The sequence below is a fragment of the Henckelia pumila genome, chromosome 2 (genome assembly GCF_033568475.1).
Source record: "Henckelia pumila isolate YLH828 chromosome 2, ASM3356847v2, whole genome shotgun sequence".
In the NCBI taxonomy this organism is placed as follows: Eukaryota; Viridiplantae; Streptophyta; class Magnoliopsida; order Lamiales; family Gesneriaceae; genus Henckelia; species Henckelia pumila.
This window is the reverse complement of record NC_133121.1, coordinates 20,252,167-20,266,702: the sequence shown is the minus strand read 5'-3', so window position 1 is coordinate 20,266,702 and position 14,536 is coordinate 20,252,167.

Sequence of the window (14,536 nt, the reverse complement as noted above, 5' to 3'; positions counted from 1 at the left end):
CTTAATGCAGTTCGGACCCTCCGAACTATGGTTCGGTGCTTCCGAACTGTCCTAAAATTCGAGACTCTCCAGGCTATTTTCGAACGTTCTGAATTCATTTAACAACTCTATTAATCCAATAGAAATTTCCTTAATCATGTTTAGTCCACTTAATCTTGTAAAATGGAACCGGACTACTACAATAACAGTGACCAATCAAAGGCTTTTACTACGATCTACCTCTCATTATTGAGACTGTTGATACAATACATCTATCATTCACTCGTTTATTCAAGTACTACCTTGTAAAAAAATTATTTTTCATAATGAAATTGAAGATTGCACCACAATGTCTCTGTGGCACAACACATGAGCTAGAAAAAGACAAATGTATCTCAATTGAGCACATAACGTTCTACTTCTCAGGATAAAATTTTGGGTCACTATGACCAACCTTCCCAAGTGATACTAAATTAGTTTCAATTGTCTTTGATTCGAGATAATTTCAAATATATTTGGAACAACACAAGAGAACACAATACATAAGAGTACACTACAACCAGAACTCAAAGTAATATAAAACAACTGTGTGTTCCACATAATCATGAAATCAAGCGTAAACCAACAATGCTTCCACTGAAACATATATATCTCCTCGAAGGTCTGTGCTCGAGCCAACTTCCATAACCTCTTTCTCCTGTGCAAGTGTAAAGATGGAGCACACGTTGCTTTCTTGATTATGGAAGCCCAATATTTTTTGTTATGTCGACGATAACTTTTCAACACCTAAATAAAAATAAAAAAATTTATATTGAGTTTATAAAGATAAAATCGTGTGTGAAAATTTTAATAAAATTAGAGAATAATAAATAATTTAGTATTATTAGCTTCACAAAATTATCTACTAAATATTACAAACAATAACATGATGACTCCCCATAAATAGTCGTTCAACTGCCTTGATAATCTCAGGATGTCTGTCCGAGAAAAAAGTGAACTCGTCAAATAGAGTGCATTGATATGAAAGTAGAATACTTTTCAAATGATAATGTTAGGATCGGTTGAAATTCTAGAGGGAGGGTGAATATACTTTCAAGCAGTTTTAACTAAGTAAAATGGAACTCGATCGATTTAAGAATGAGTTCAAGGCTTATCTTAGTGTCGAATGTAGTTTGGCAAACAGAATGTGTGTGGAAAGATGTCAAGTTACAGATTTAAAACACTTTGTGTAAATCATTTTAGGAGTAGGTATGAAATATGAGGATGAATGGTAAACTAAAATGACACAAGAAATTGTTTATGGATGTTTGGAGATTTCAAACACTCTTACGTCACCCCTTCTTCCACCTCGGAAGGATTCACTAGAAGACTTTGATTTATACAAGCAATTTGCACAAACCCAATCCTATTTAGGACTTAAACACTGCCTAAACAAAAACTCCTAGTATATCACCTTGGTTTTAGTCCTAGACTGATTTTACAGTAGAATAAATACAACTCGAAATCTTTTAGCACAAAGATCGACCCTTCAATGGTCAGAATGATGATTTTGAGTGTTTGTGCTTTCGAGTTTCTTGATCAAGTCTTGAGCGTAAGATGCTTCTTTGAAATTTTAGCAATAGCAGAGATATCAGCCCCTTTGAACTTTGATCAAGATCCCTATTTATAAGCTTTAGTTTGAAACGGTCATAATTTCAAAGTGTTTTTCAGATAGGATTCAAATTATTCCCGTTGGATTTGTCACTATCATCAACGATCTCTGACGTCGACATTCCCTTAGTATCGCGGCACTACATTCTGCAGATATGTCAGAGTACGGACGATCTTATCCGAAAGTACTGTGAATTTATTTGCGCAATCAGTTGGGCAATGGTACACTGATAGATTCAGTTTAGCAGGGTAAACTGCTTTGTATCTCTGAGATAATCAGTTGAGTAAGGATGGACTGATGAATTCAGTTTAGCAAGGTAAACTGCTTTGTATCTCTGAGATAATCAGTTGAGTAAGGATGGACTGATGAATACAGTTTAGCAAGGTAAACTGAATTGTGTTCCTTTAGCGTGACTGATAGATTCAGTTTAGTCGAGGTATTTGTAGGTCATCATGACGTCATCAACCTCTGTATATCATTTTGGTTTTCTGTAGATGCTTAAGTAGTTTGTCTTTGTTTTGTAAATACCAAAACTAAATTTTCCAACAATTTTCCCTTTTTTGGTGTTTATCAAAACATTTCAGTTTGTCACATCATAAGCTGATATTCATTGTCATCATCATAAACTGATATATATTTGTTTATCATCAAAAACTGATTTTCATTGTCATGCAAAGTTAATCAAGGTCGTAAGAACTCTTTCTCCCTTTTTGATAAACTGAGAAATACTAGAGTAGATAAGATAATGTTCTTGATGTGAGAGAAAAAGAACTATCGCCGATCGGAAGATGGTCTGTGAAATGCTGAACTATGAGCTGGTGGATGAGCCGCTGAATTAGAGCGTTGTAGAGCCTGAGATTCATGTTGAGCTCGCAAGATATTCTGAGATAAGTCAGCAAACGAGTTCAGTTTCCGAGAGATCCCTTGAAAATTGGACTGAACTGAATTGTGAATTGTTTGAACAAAGCCATTCAAGTTGTCAACTTTTGTCTCCAAAGACTGATGAAAGTTTTGCAGATGAGACAATGAGCTAGTTGATTGATTTGAATCTGCTAGGAGCTTATCTAGTAGTGCAAGTTTTTCCTGAAGTTTTCCAAACTCAGCATTCATCGATTGTGTCAAAAAGGAGATGTTGTTGTCTGTAGTTTGTTGATTTTCTTTAAGACTGGTGACAGTTTTGGACATGGCATAAACTGAGTTCTCAATTTGAGAAAGAGTTTGATACCAATCATCTTCAGTTGTGGATGTTGGAGATGGAAGTCCTTTGTCAGAGAATAAGAGATGTTATTTGGAAAAATCTTGCTTCTGTCCTTTAGGAGGAGATGAAGGAGTAATTGTGAGCATTTCAACCTTTCCTTTACCCTTGTCCAGATGAGTTGATGATTCAGGAGCTGTTTGAACAATCATTGCTAGAGTTTGAGGTAAAGTCTCTGTCTCAACAGCTTTGGCAGGAGAAGATGAATCATTGATAATTTGTTCATTTGGGGAAGATTCATTCATCGGTTCTTGCAACTCCTTGTCCTCAAGATGAACTGGTGGAACCAAAGAATCATCAGTTGAAGTGAGTTTAGAGGGTGCTTCCTCCGCAACAGACTCTGTTTGAACAGGTGGGTCATTAAGTTGAGATGGATTGTCCAAAGTCTGACTGACTTCCTTAGGTTCTCTCATAACTGATTCGACGGGTTTTGATAACTCATCTACTTGAGACAGGTGTGGTTCTGAGATTTCCATCTGAGTTAAAGTGAATGACTCGTCTGTTTGATCATGAATTGGAGAAGATTGTGTGTCCATGATGATTTGTTGAGGTTCTTCAAGTTCTTTTTGAAGAAACACGGGAGATACAAATTCTTCTGTAGTTGGCGCTGATAACATTGAGTTATTCTCTGTCTCAACGTAAGAGACAACTTCATCAACATGCATAAGTTGAAGCTCAGGTAGAGTTTTGTCAATATCTAAAGAGTGTAATTGCTGCTCAATGGTTGTATCCAGAGCAACTGAAGTTTCTTTTTGAAGTTCATCAAACGCCTGATCAATAGACTGGTTGGAGGATTCAGTTGAAGTATGACTTTTCTTGTTCTTATTGTGTCTGGGTTTGGATGAGGAATGAGTTTTGTGTTTCTTCCATTCAAATGCTTCTGGAATCTCCAAATTTTGATCAGTCTCCCAGAATTTGACTTCTGTTTGGATTTGGATGATATCAGTTTGCAGTTGAGTGAATATGGCTCTGTCTTCATAAGAAGTTCTAGCACATGGATCATAATTGCTTTGAAATTCACCAACAATTTCTCCTAGCTTCTTTATCCGTAAGAGATCATAGAAGTACTTTCTTCTCATCAAAGCATCTTGAATATTGGCAGTCTTGACTACTCTTAGCACAATCTCTTCAGTTTTGACAAACTTAGATAGCTCAGCTTTCTTGGTGAAGTGTCTGGATAATGTAGAAGTCATGTATTGATGCCAAATGTAGTGACCCTTACCCGGATCACCTACTAAATAGAACTTAGGCATGCAATTAACTTAATAAAACAGATATCAGAATAAACTTGCGGAAACCATAAACAAATACAATCCCAAGGAAAAGAATCTGTAATTTAACCGAATATTATACAACCAAATCGAATAGCTGTATCAACCCAAAACAACAGAAATAAAACCTAGACGAAGCTCCAACTGGCCAACCACTGCCTAGCCTCTCTTGGATCCCCCAGCCTCGTCTAATCGCAAACCTTCCCCATGGAATAGGGTGTCCAGAAACACAGAGTACAAGACGTGAGCATAAAATGCTCAGTACGAGAGTATGAGTATACATGCATGCAAAGTGAACTCCCTATAAACTCGAGGTCAAGGATAAGATAACAGAGATAGACCGGGCTCTGGTATGTAGCACGCTGTGCCGTCACTTCAGGAGGTGGCTCCCATACCAAAATACAAGTGGATATGCCGGACCCAAATCGATGGAAGTCCAACCACTAATAGGATAGGGAAAAACCCTACTAACAGACATCTCGAATGAGATAGCTCAGTATGCAAATGAATGCAGCATAAATCAATGACATATAAACCATGCAGTCACATAATACATACATACTCAGTCAGGATATCTCGAACAGTACTTCCGTACCTCAAATCAGTGCAAGCTCTACCAACTCTAGGTCCACGCTATAGTCTGCTCTACACTGCCAAATGATACTACTATCATTATAGCGCTCTAAAAGCCTTAACTAAGCTATTGCATACTCCTAAATATTTATAGGAAGCAAAAGCTATACCTTCGTCCGTCGTTAGCCCCTTGATGTTGATGCCTCCAGAACTTGGGCACAACTCCGCTACGACTATCGAACGCCTCGACGACTCCCGGGGTAAGCCTAGGAAGGCTAGAACAAATCGAATACGACTAGAGTTAGAGAGGAAATCCGGAATTGGCAATTGAAAATGAATTCTCGGCCTTCTATTTATAGACAACGATCGGAGCCTCCGAACCTCGATCGGAATGTCCGATCCTGCCATCGGAGCTTCCGAAGATCCTGATCTGCCACGTGTCAAAATATCACTTGTTGACTTCGGATAGGGGTGATCGGAGCTTCCGATCTAACCACACGTCATGCCTGACGTAATACCATCGGAGCTTCCGATCCACCTTCAGAGCTTCCGATCCTGTTCGGAGCTTCCGAACTCACCTTCGGAGCTTCCGAACTCTACCCAAGTAATTATGATTAATCCTTTAATTACTGATTTTGGTTACGGGCTACTACATTCTCCCCCACTTAAGATATTTCATCCTCGAAATCAGATCTTAAGTACTGAATGAAATACAGAAATCATAAACATTCTTTATTCAAATCAAACGTTTACAGAGTTTGCAACTGAATACAACTTAAGAATGAAATCAAAACAACTCAGGATGGTCTTCACGCATCCTGTCCTCAAGCTCCCAAGTAGCTTCCTCAGTGCCTCGGCGCTGCCACTGAACTAAAACCAGAGGAATGACTTTGTTTCGCAAAACCTTATGTAACGCCAAGAACTTCTAACATTCTAAAATCATGCCAAAAATTATTTTCAGTATTTATATCTTTAAATTTCTTGAATTTAATTGTTTAAGTTTAAGTTAAAGTTAGCCTTGCTTGACTTATTTGAATTAAATGCCTTGAACTGTTTAGTTAGTAATTTTTATCCAGGAAGGCGACGACGGTGGGCTTCGGTGGTTTATTTTCAAGATTTTTAATTTTAAGATTTTAAGTTAGAGGTAAAAGAGGGGTTTTGGCCAAAAATGCAAATTTTGAATTTTTAGGGGTCAAAAAGCAATTTTATCATTTTCTTGGGTTATTTCCTAAATTTTCCATAAAATAGGATTTTATTAAATCCGGGTTAGTGGAATTTCAATTAAAATGTTGAGAGTTGAAATTTTAAATTTAGAAGTTTGAAAATAGCAAAAAGTTTGAGGTAAAAAGTTTTAATAGTACAAGTAGTACTTTTGCTAGTACAAGTGAAATTTTAAAACACTACACACAATACACTACACTTTTAATTTACACTATCATTAAAACACTTCAATTTAAAAATCAAGACCCAACCCTAACATCAAAACCCTAACCCTAGCCGCCCCTTCTCCCCTCTTCCTTGAAGAAGCCGCCGCCCCCCCTCCTGCCGCCGCCCAACTGCCGTCCGCCGCCGCCTGCCGCCGTCCCCACTGCCGGAGGAGCTCCACAAGGAGCCTAGCTTGGAGTTTGACCAAGAGTTCCACCCTCCATCTCCCCTTATTTTCGAATTTTTGGGTAAAAGGTTGAAAGGCAAGTGTAGCTACTCCTTTGGGCTCACATTCAAGCAATATCTACCCCCACCCTTATGATTTCTTGCAATATTTTCGAGAATGCATGTTGTTAGAAGGTTAGGGTTTCGAATTTTTCATGTTTAGGGGCTGATTTTTTCTAAATATGTTAGGGAGTTGAGTTTATGTGATTTAATGTTGAGTATATGTGCATTGACATGGAATTATATGGTTGTTCTTGCCAAAATTCGAAATTTCAGATTGTATATGGACCTAATTTTCGAAATGTTGCATGTGTAGGTGCTGAAATTTAATTGATGTTGAAGTATTTATTGGTCTTGCATTGGTCTTGATTGATTGTTCAACATTTTGGAGTTTTGATGGTTAATTATTGATGTTCTTGATATGTGTTGTGTAAGTGTGGATTGAGTGTAGCCCAAGTGTTTGGAAAAAGTCCTAAGAGAGGTTATTTGAGGTGTTTGGTTGTTTGGTATGGAGAAAAGTTGAGGAAGGAGAGTTATGGGGTTGAATTCTTGAGTTAGAGGTAAGTTGGATGTTGTGAGTGTGCAGGGCAGCACTGTTCACGGGGCAGGGCAGTGTCATGGCTGAGGTCTGTGCAGGGTTAGGCTATTCCATGGTAAAGTTCATGATGTTGTGGTCGCGTCGATATAAAATGGGCCCGAATCGGATAAGTATTGAGTAAGTTATGAGTCTTTTAAGTTTGTGGTGTAAGTGCAGAATTTTTAGAGTATAAGGGGCTGTCCGGGAATGTTTTTGGTTTGTAATGTTCGGGTGATCCTTGGAGGTTACTTTCTGGTCCTAGGGGTAATTTGGAGTGTTTATGAGGTGTCGGTTCAAGCGGGACGGGTTTTGGTTAAGATATGACAAAGTTAAGGGTTTTTTCGGTTTACTTGCTCGAGTTAAGTCAAGTTTGAGAATTTTGTTGGGTAAGTTGTCTTCTTTGGACTTAGGGGCAGCCACTCATCCACCTTAAACTCACATTTTCGAGTCGAGTCTCATGTCTTAAAGATTGCTTATTCGTGTGCATTTGACGTGTTCTTGAGTTTAATAAAGAAAAAGGAAGCTTACTTGTTTGCATGCCATTTAATGTATGAGTTGAGTCTTTATAAATGAAAAGGGAAAAGAAAGCAAATATTTTTGAATGAAGTGATCTGTTTGTGACAAGAGGGGTGTTGCTAGGCCGGGGATGCCTCGGTCTACTCACCAAGAGGTTATAGAGGTTAGGCAAGGAGCAAGAGACATCTTGTTTACCCTTGTCACAGAGGGGCAATGTGGGATCGGGAGGCATCTCGGTCTCCTTGCCATAGAGGGGTTAAGTTCGTCGGGAGAAATCTCGTCGTCTTGCCGGCATAGTGCACTGCAACCATGATCATGATCGAAACAGAGGGTCACAAATCAGGGATCGGATTTCTAAGAGGAAAAAGTAAAGAAAAGTTTAAAAGTTAAAGTTTCACAATTTTAGTTGACTCGTTTTGCATTGATGTCAGTCTTTCAGTTATGCATGAGTCTAAGTTGAATGTTATGAAAGTTAAAGTTTATCTTAGTGTGAGTTCATTAATGCATGATTTCTATATCTTTCTAGTTTCATGCATATTACAGTTTAAGTTGAGTTTTTGCATCACGTATTTTAAACCCTTGTTATTATCCTAGTTATGCTTGTTGAGTCTTTAGACTCACTATGCTTGAATGTTTGCAGGTGAGGATTTTGTGGAGGAGACGGAGGGTCGTGATCTACTGGGATGAGGCCATCGGTAGTGCGAGGCCCAGTGACCGTTGCTTCCTTTCAGTTTATGTTTCCGCACAGTTATCAAATTTGTAATAATGAAGTATTATTTGAGATCTTGTAGTATTTATAGCCAGGATGTGCATTCCCTGTGCTACAGCTTATGTTTTGAAGTACGTTTTCCGCTTTTGCAAGTTTATGATTATCGTTGGAATTAATTTTAAATGCTTTAGTTTACTTTATGCTGTAACCGGGAGGTGGTTACTAGGATTGCATGTTTATGTTTAACGCACTTAAGTTTTGAAGTCAATTTTTTTTTCCTTATTTAAATTGTTGTTTGAGTCTTGATGGCTTATTTGATTTACAAATAGGTCATGGCAAAATTTTTAAAAATCCGTAATTTTCCTTTATTTTAATTATAGTCTGATAGCCTAGTAGTGAGGGTCGTTACACCTTATCCTTATAATCCAGGATACGAATAGGTTTCTCAACATAAGTCAAATCCTTGTTCACCTGAACCTCAGACCGCTGCAGAATATGAGATTCATCCGCCACATACCGTCGCAACAGAGATACGTGAAACACGTCGTGAATACTGGATAGATGTGATGGCAAAGCTAGTCAATAAGCCAAATCGCCAATGCTCTCCAAGATCTTAAACGGACCGATAAACCTAGAAGATAACTTGCCCTTAAGGCCAAATCTGAGAATCTTGCGGAAAGGTGACACTCTCAGAAACACTTTCTCCCCGACATCGAACTGCAATGGCCTATGCTTGGTATTAGCATAGCTGGCCTGACGATCCTGTGCAGTCTTAATCCGTTTCTTGATCTGATCGACAATGTCTATCGCTTGCTGGATAAACTCTGGTCCCTCAGCCTATCTCTCCCCCACTTCTTCCCAGAAGAGTGGAGAACGACAACGTCGCCCGTACAACGCCTCAAAAGGTGACATCCCAATACTAGTATGATAGATGTTGTTGTACGCGAACTCGATCAACGGCAAATGATCCTGCCAGGCTGAACCAAAATCCATGACGCACGCTCTAAGCATATCCTCCAAAGTACGGATAGTGCGCTCTGACTGACCATCAGTATCCGGATGATAGGTAGTACTCAAACTGAGAGTAGTACCCATCGCACGCTGAACACTCCCCCAAAATCTAGAAGTGAACCTGGGGTCCCGATCGCTGACAATGCTCACAGGCACTCCATGAAGTCGAACGATCTCCTGAATGTACAACCGAGCCATACGATCCACATTGTACTCTCGACTATAGGCAATGCAATGCGCTGACTTGGTGAGTGAAAGAGTGGGTGCCCAGTGAGCCAACTTGTGGCTATGGGCTTTGATGACTCTTTGTACAAACAATCTTTTGTTTAATGTAAATTTACACTTTTATTAATGGCAATGACTTTATCTTTCTTCATATTGTTATATTGTGATATACTATTGTTGTTTTGATAAAGACCTTGAATATACTATAGTGTATGTAAGATGTGGTAGAACATGGGGATGTCTATCATGAAATACATCTTATAGTCACTGTATATTCTAAACTGTTCCTAGTCGATTGAGCCGTCCGAGAATAAGGATAAGGATCGCTCGAGTGTGAGACTAGCATTTGCGATGCGGAGTACCACGTTTCATTGGTAGGGAACATGGAGATGTTCGAAGCATGCAAATGGATATTCATAGGATGAATAATCGAACTACCCTATCCGGACTTTCCAAGTGGTTATCACTTATCGAGTGGATAAAGTCCGCGGTTTTGGTTGTACACCATTAGTCCTTACTACTTGAAACATCATGGAGACTCTGTATGCTAGTACTGTGCTTTGACTCGTTTACCGACTCTATGGGGGTCATCAGGTGTCGGGATTGGGTACAGTTACAACACATATAGGAGTCGATGCATTGTTGTCAAGGATTCACCACATACTTGCGAGTGTGGATATCCTATGCGATCTGAGGAGATATTAGTGTGACGAATCTCTGGCCAGAGTACTTGATGTGATTTAAGAAATGGTTTCTTAGTAGCACATGCGATGTCACTAATTGGATCTTCAAGATGTATTGTATAGTTATCGAATCTTGAGCGACTCTCGATATACCAATGGTTGTTGATTCGATCGGGATATATGGATGAAGGGACCGTACTGTACGCTAACCAAAATCTACTGGTTCTTGTAGGCACTATCAGTGATACCTAGGGAATCATGGGGCGATGTTGCTAGGCGCTTTACCATGATTCGTTGGGCAAGTCGGAAATCGTTGTTCCGAGTCACAAGGAGTTGTGAGCCCACGGCTAGCTGTATCCCTGAACCATTGAGGGTCACACAGTGTAATGGAGTTTTAATCCCCGTTGAGATAGTTAAATTTAAAGAGTTAAATTTAATGAATAAAGAAGTTGGACTTCTTAAATAAGAGTAAGGGAGTAGGATTTCCTAAAATGACATAGGGATGTACATTTTTGGAAACCACTGAATTCGGATTCAGGAAAATTTATCTTGACTATAAAATGTGCAGAAATGGTTTCTGTGCACATTGGTAAAATCGGTTTATCAATGGGAGTCACGATGAATTTTATATTAATTTCTGAACGTGTGGGCTTTGCTTGTCGGGCCTCAACTTATGACTAATGGGCCCTAAGGTGTTAGTGGCCTGCATTATAAATAAGTTATTGCAGTACAGAAATTACACACAACTGGTCATAATTTTGAGAGCAAAATTTCGAAACCCTCCTCTCTCTCAAAGTAATCGGCCGAACCCCTCCCTCTCTGTCAGAGAATTTCCGGTCTGTGATTTTTAATTGCAGTCAGGAATAACGAATCAGATTCGTTTAATCTCTTCGCAGAAAACTTCTGACAGATTTTCTAGTGCAATCTGTCAGAGGGATTTAAACCTCATTCGTGGACCTGATTGAAGGAGTTCATCAGTTCCTGGGAGATACAAGAAGCGCAGAGAAATCTGTGTGGTGTCCATTAATCTCGCTTCGAGATTGAAGGTAAAATTTAATTAATTGTTATTTGAATTTTACACACACAATAATTTAATCGTTGAACGGTTGATACCCACACCATGGAATTGTTCCATGATAAAATTTTTAAACTTCCGCTGCACCGGGTATCAATCGTGATTGATCAGAGAGCCGCGTTTTCCAACAGTGGTATCAGAGCCAGGTTGCTCAGATCAAACGATTAAATTAATCGATTGTACAAAAAAAAATTTTGAGTCTCGGTTTTTGAAACAAAATAAATATTTTTAAATAAAAAAAAAAAAATTTCGGGGCAAAACCCGGGCAGCGATTGGATCGATGCCCGGTGGGGCAGCAATTGTTGCTGCCCCGGGCGGCGCACGGCGCCGCCCAAAGGGGGCGCACGGCGCCGCCCACGGCGGCGCACGGCGTGGGGCGACGCTCGGCGCCGCCAGGGCAGCGCTGGGCGCTGCGCAGGGCAGCGCTGGGCGCTGCCCAGGGCAGCGCACGGCGCCGCCCGGCGCCGCCAGGGCAGCAACTGTTGCTGCCCTAAAGGGGCAGCCGGGCTGCCCCGGCCCGCGCCCACGGGTGCGGGCCGGCCCGGGAGTGTCCCGGGCGGCCCGCGGGAAAAATTAAATTTTTATTTTAAAATTAATTTTAATGTGTTAAAATTTTATTTTTGGTCCGGTCAAAAATTGTTTTTGATTGGTTCACGAGATTTCGGATCGAATTGTTCGAGTCCGTAAACTTTAAAATTGATTTTTGGATAAATTTGAATTTTTGGAAAATTTTAATATTTTATCCTTAAATTGAATTTTGAAATCAATTATTTTTGGTACAATTGATGATAAGATTTGATCTTATGAATATATTGAGTAAAATATGATTTTATCCATAAAATTGGATTTTGTAGATAAAATATGATTTTATTTGATAAAGAGATAAAATATGATTTTATATGTAAAATGAGATTTTATATATAAAATATGATTTTATCCTGTTTAAATTTGAATTGCCACTGCATGTTATCCAATAAATTAATTTTGAATTAAATGTTATTGGATAAGGATGTTCGATTGCCATGACCAATTTTGTAGGTGTATGTTAGGAATTTACATTTGTTTTTATTGTTGTTGGTTTTATTAATGGGCCTGGTTTATGGCCCAGTATGAATGTCATATGTAATAAAAGTGGGCTTGGTTTATGGCCCGTTCCCACCCCTAAAAATGTATCCCCTACTTGTCATTGTTATTTATTGTAAATACATTAGATTTAGTGGGAGATCAAGATTTGAAGATGGTGGGCCCAGCAGACAATAAAGACGAAGAAATGTAAATTGGAAGCTAATGTAATAGGATTGCATTGCATACTGCATATTACCTAGGATTGGACTAAGACTCGTGATTGGCAACCACGGGTCAATTAGAAATGGAATCGATCATCCTATATAATATATGATATTATGATTGTATGCATGTTTTAGACATAATTGCGTGAATCCGGCAAGCATGCAATAATTTGAAAAATTGATGAGACAAATTTTTATAATTAAAAATCCCTCATTTTAAATATGATTTAAAATTGATATCAAGATAAATAAAGGAAATTTAAATTTGTTTAAATGTTCCTACCTTCCATCAACGGTCAATGTATGTGATGCTACCCGCGGATACGGTCAGGCTCATATTATTGGGGGGCCCGTCCGTCGGAAAGCTGTACATTGGATCGACACATGTTGTAAGTTGGGTGGAACTCCCATGGGATCGGCTCATATTATTGGGGGATCCACATGGCGACCGTCCATCACAACTTAATATTGATGGGTCATCTTGACATGTCACTTTAAACGGCGTCATATTATTGGGCCCTTATTGGACATGAGGTAAATACATGGGGGTTGCTTTGGAAGCAATTGGGCTCTACCTTTTGAGAATTATGGTTGGCTGATATTATTCGGGACCATAAGTTTGTCAATTGGACTCCATGTTCTCACTAAGGAAAAAGTTTCCCGTTTTCACTAGAGGGTAGTGAAATCGTTAAAATAGTGGGAGTGAGATTCATAAAATTAAATTCGCCTATTTTATGTCTTAGTAAATTGCTTAAACAATCATTGATATATGTCTGTTTTCCTTTTCAGTATTTCATACAATGAATTCGCGTAATCCATTATTCTCGATCCTCGAACAAAACAAGTTAACTGGCGCAAACTATACGGAATGGTTCCGGAAGTTGAAGATTGTCTTTACTTCGGAGAAGATGCTCTACGTGTTAGAGAAATCACCTCCGAAGGAAGCACCAGCTGACGTAAGTCCGGAGGAATTGGCCAAACTTGATGCATGGTGGGACCATGACATCAAGACCAAATGCTATATGCAAGCCTCGATGTCTGATGAACTCCAGAGGCGATTTGAGGACACCGTGAATGCTGCTGACATTCACGCTCAACTCAAGGAACTTTTTGGGGCTCAATCGAGGGCTGAAAGGTTCTCTACTGTTAAGGAGCTAATGACGTGTCGCATGCGTGAAGGGACTTCGGTCCGTGATCATGGGGTACGAGTGATTTGGCTCATACAAAAGTTAGCGACCCTTGATTTGGTGTTGGAGCATGAACTCAACGTGGATTTACTGCTTCTGTCTCTTCCTTCTTCGTTTGACGGATTTGTGGTAAATTTTAATATGAACAAGATAGAGGCCACCCTTGAAGAGATGGTCAATATGCTTGTGACATATGAATCCACACTTAAGAAGGATAAGCCAGCTTTCTTGGTGGGCTCCTCATCTTCTGCAAAGAAGGGGCCAAGTATGAAGGGCAAGAAACGTTCTGCCCCACCCAAGAAAGTCGAGCCCGAGAAGAAGCACAAGACAAAGGCTTCAAACAATGCAAAATCCAAGGATGTTTGCCATTACTGCAAGAAGCCCGGTCATTGGAAGCGCAACTGCAAGGAATATCTAGAGCAGTTGGGAACTGCAAAGGGTATGTTCTATATTGAAATAAACATTTCACTTAATACAACTTCTTGGGTATTGGATACCGGATGTGGATCTCACATTTGCAATGATTTGCAGGTGATGACAAGAAGTCGCAGGCTTAGAATGGGTGAGACCCAGCTGAGGCTCGGGAATGGTTCCAGAGTTGAAGCTACAGCCATTGGAGATGTTTGTTTAATTTTGCAGAACGGTTTTAAGTTATTTTTAAGAGATGTTTTATTTGTTCCGGATTTAATTAAAAACATTATTTCTGTTTCTATGCTAGATAGAGATGGTTATTCTTGCAATTTTGTGAATGGGATTTGCAATATTTACAAGAATGAATGTTTGATTGGAAATGGACAACTTGAAAACGATCTATACAACTTAAAACTAAAAGACGTTCCAATAAATTATATTGATAAACCGGAGACAACAAACAAAAGGAAAATC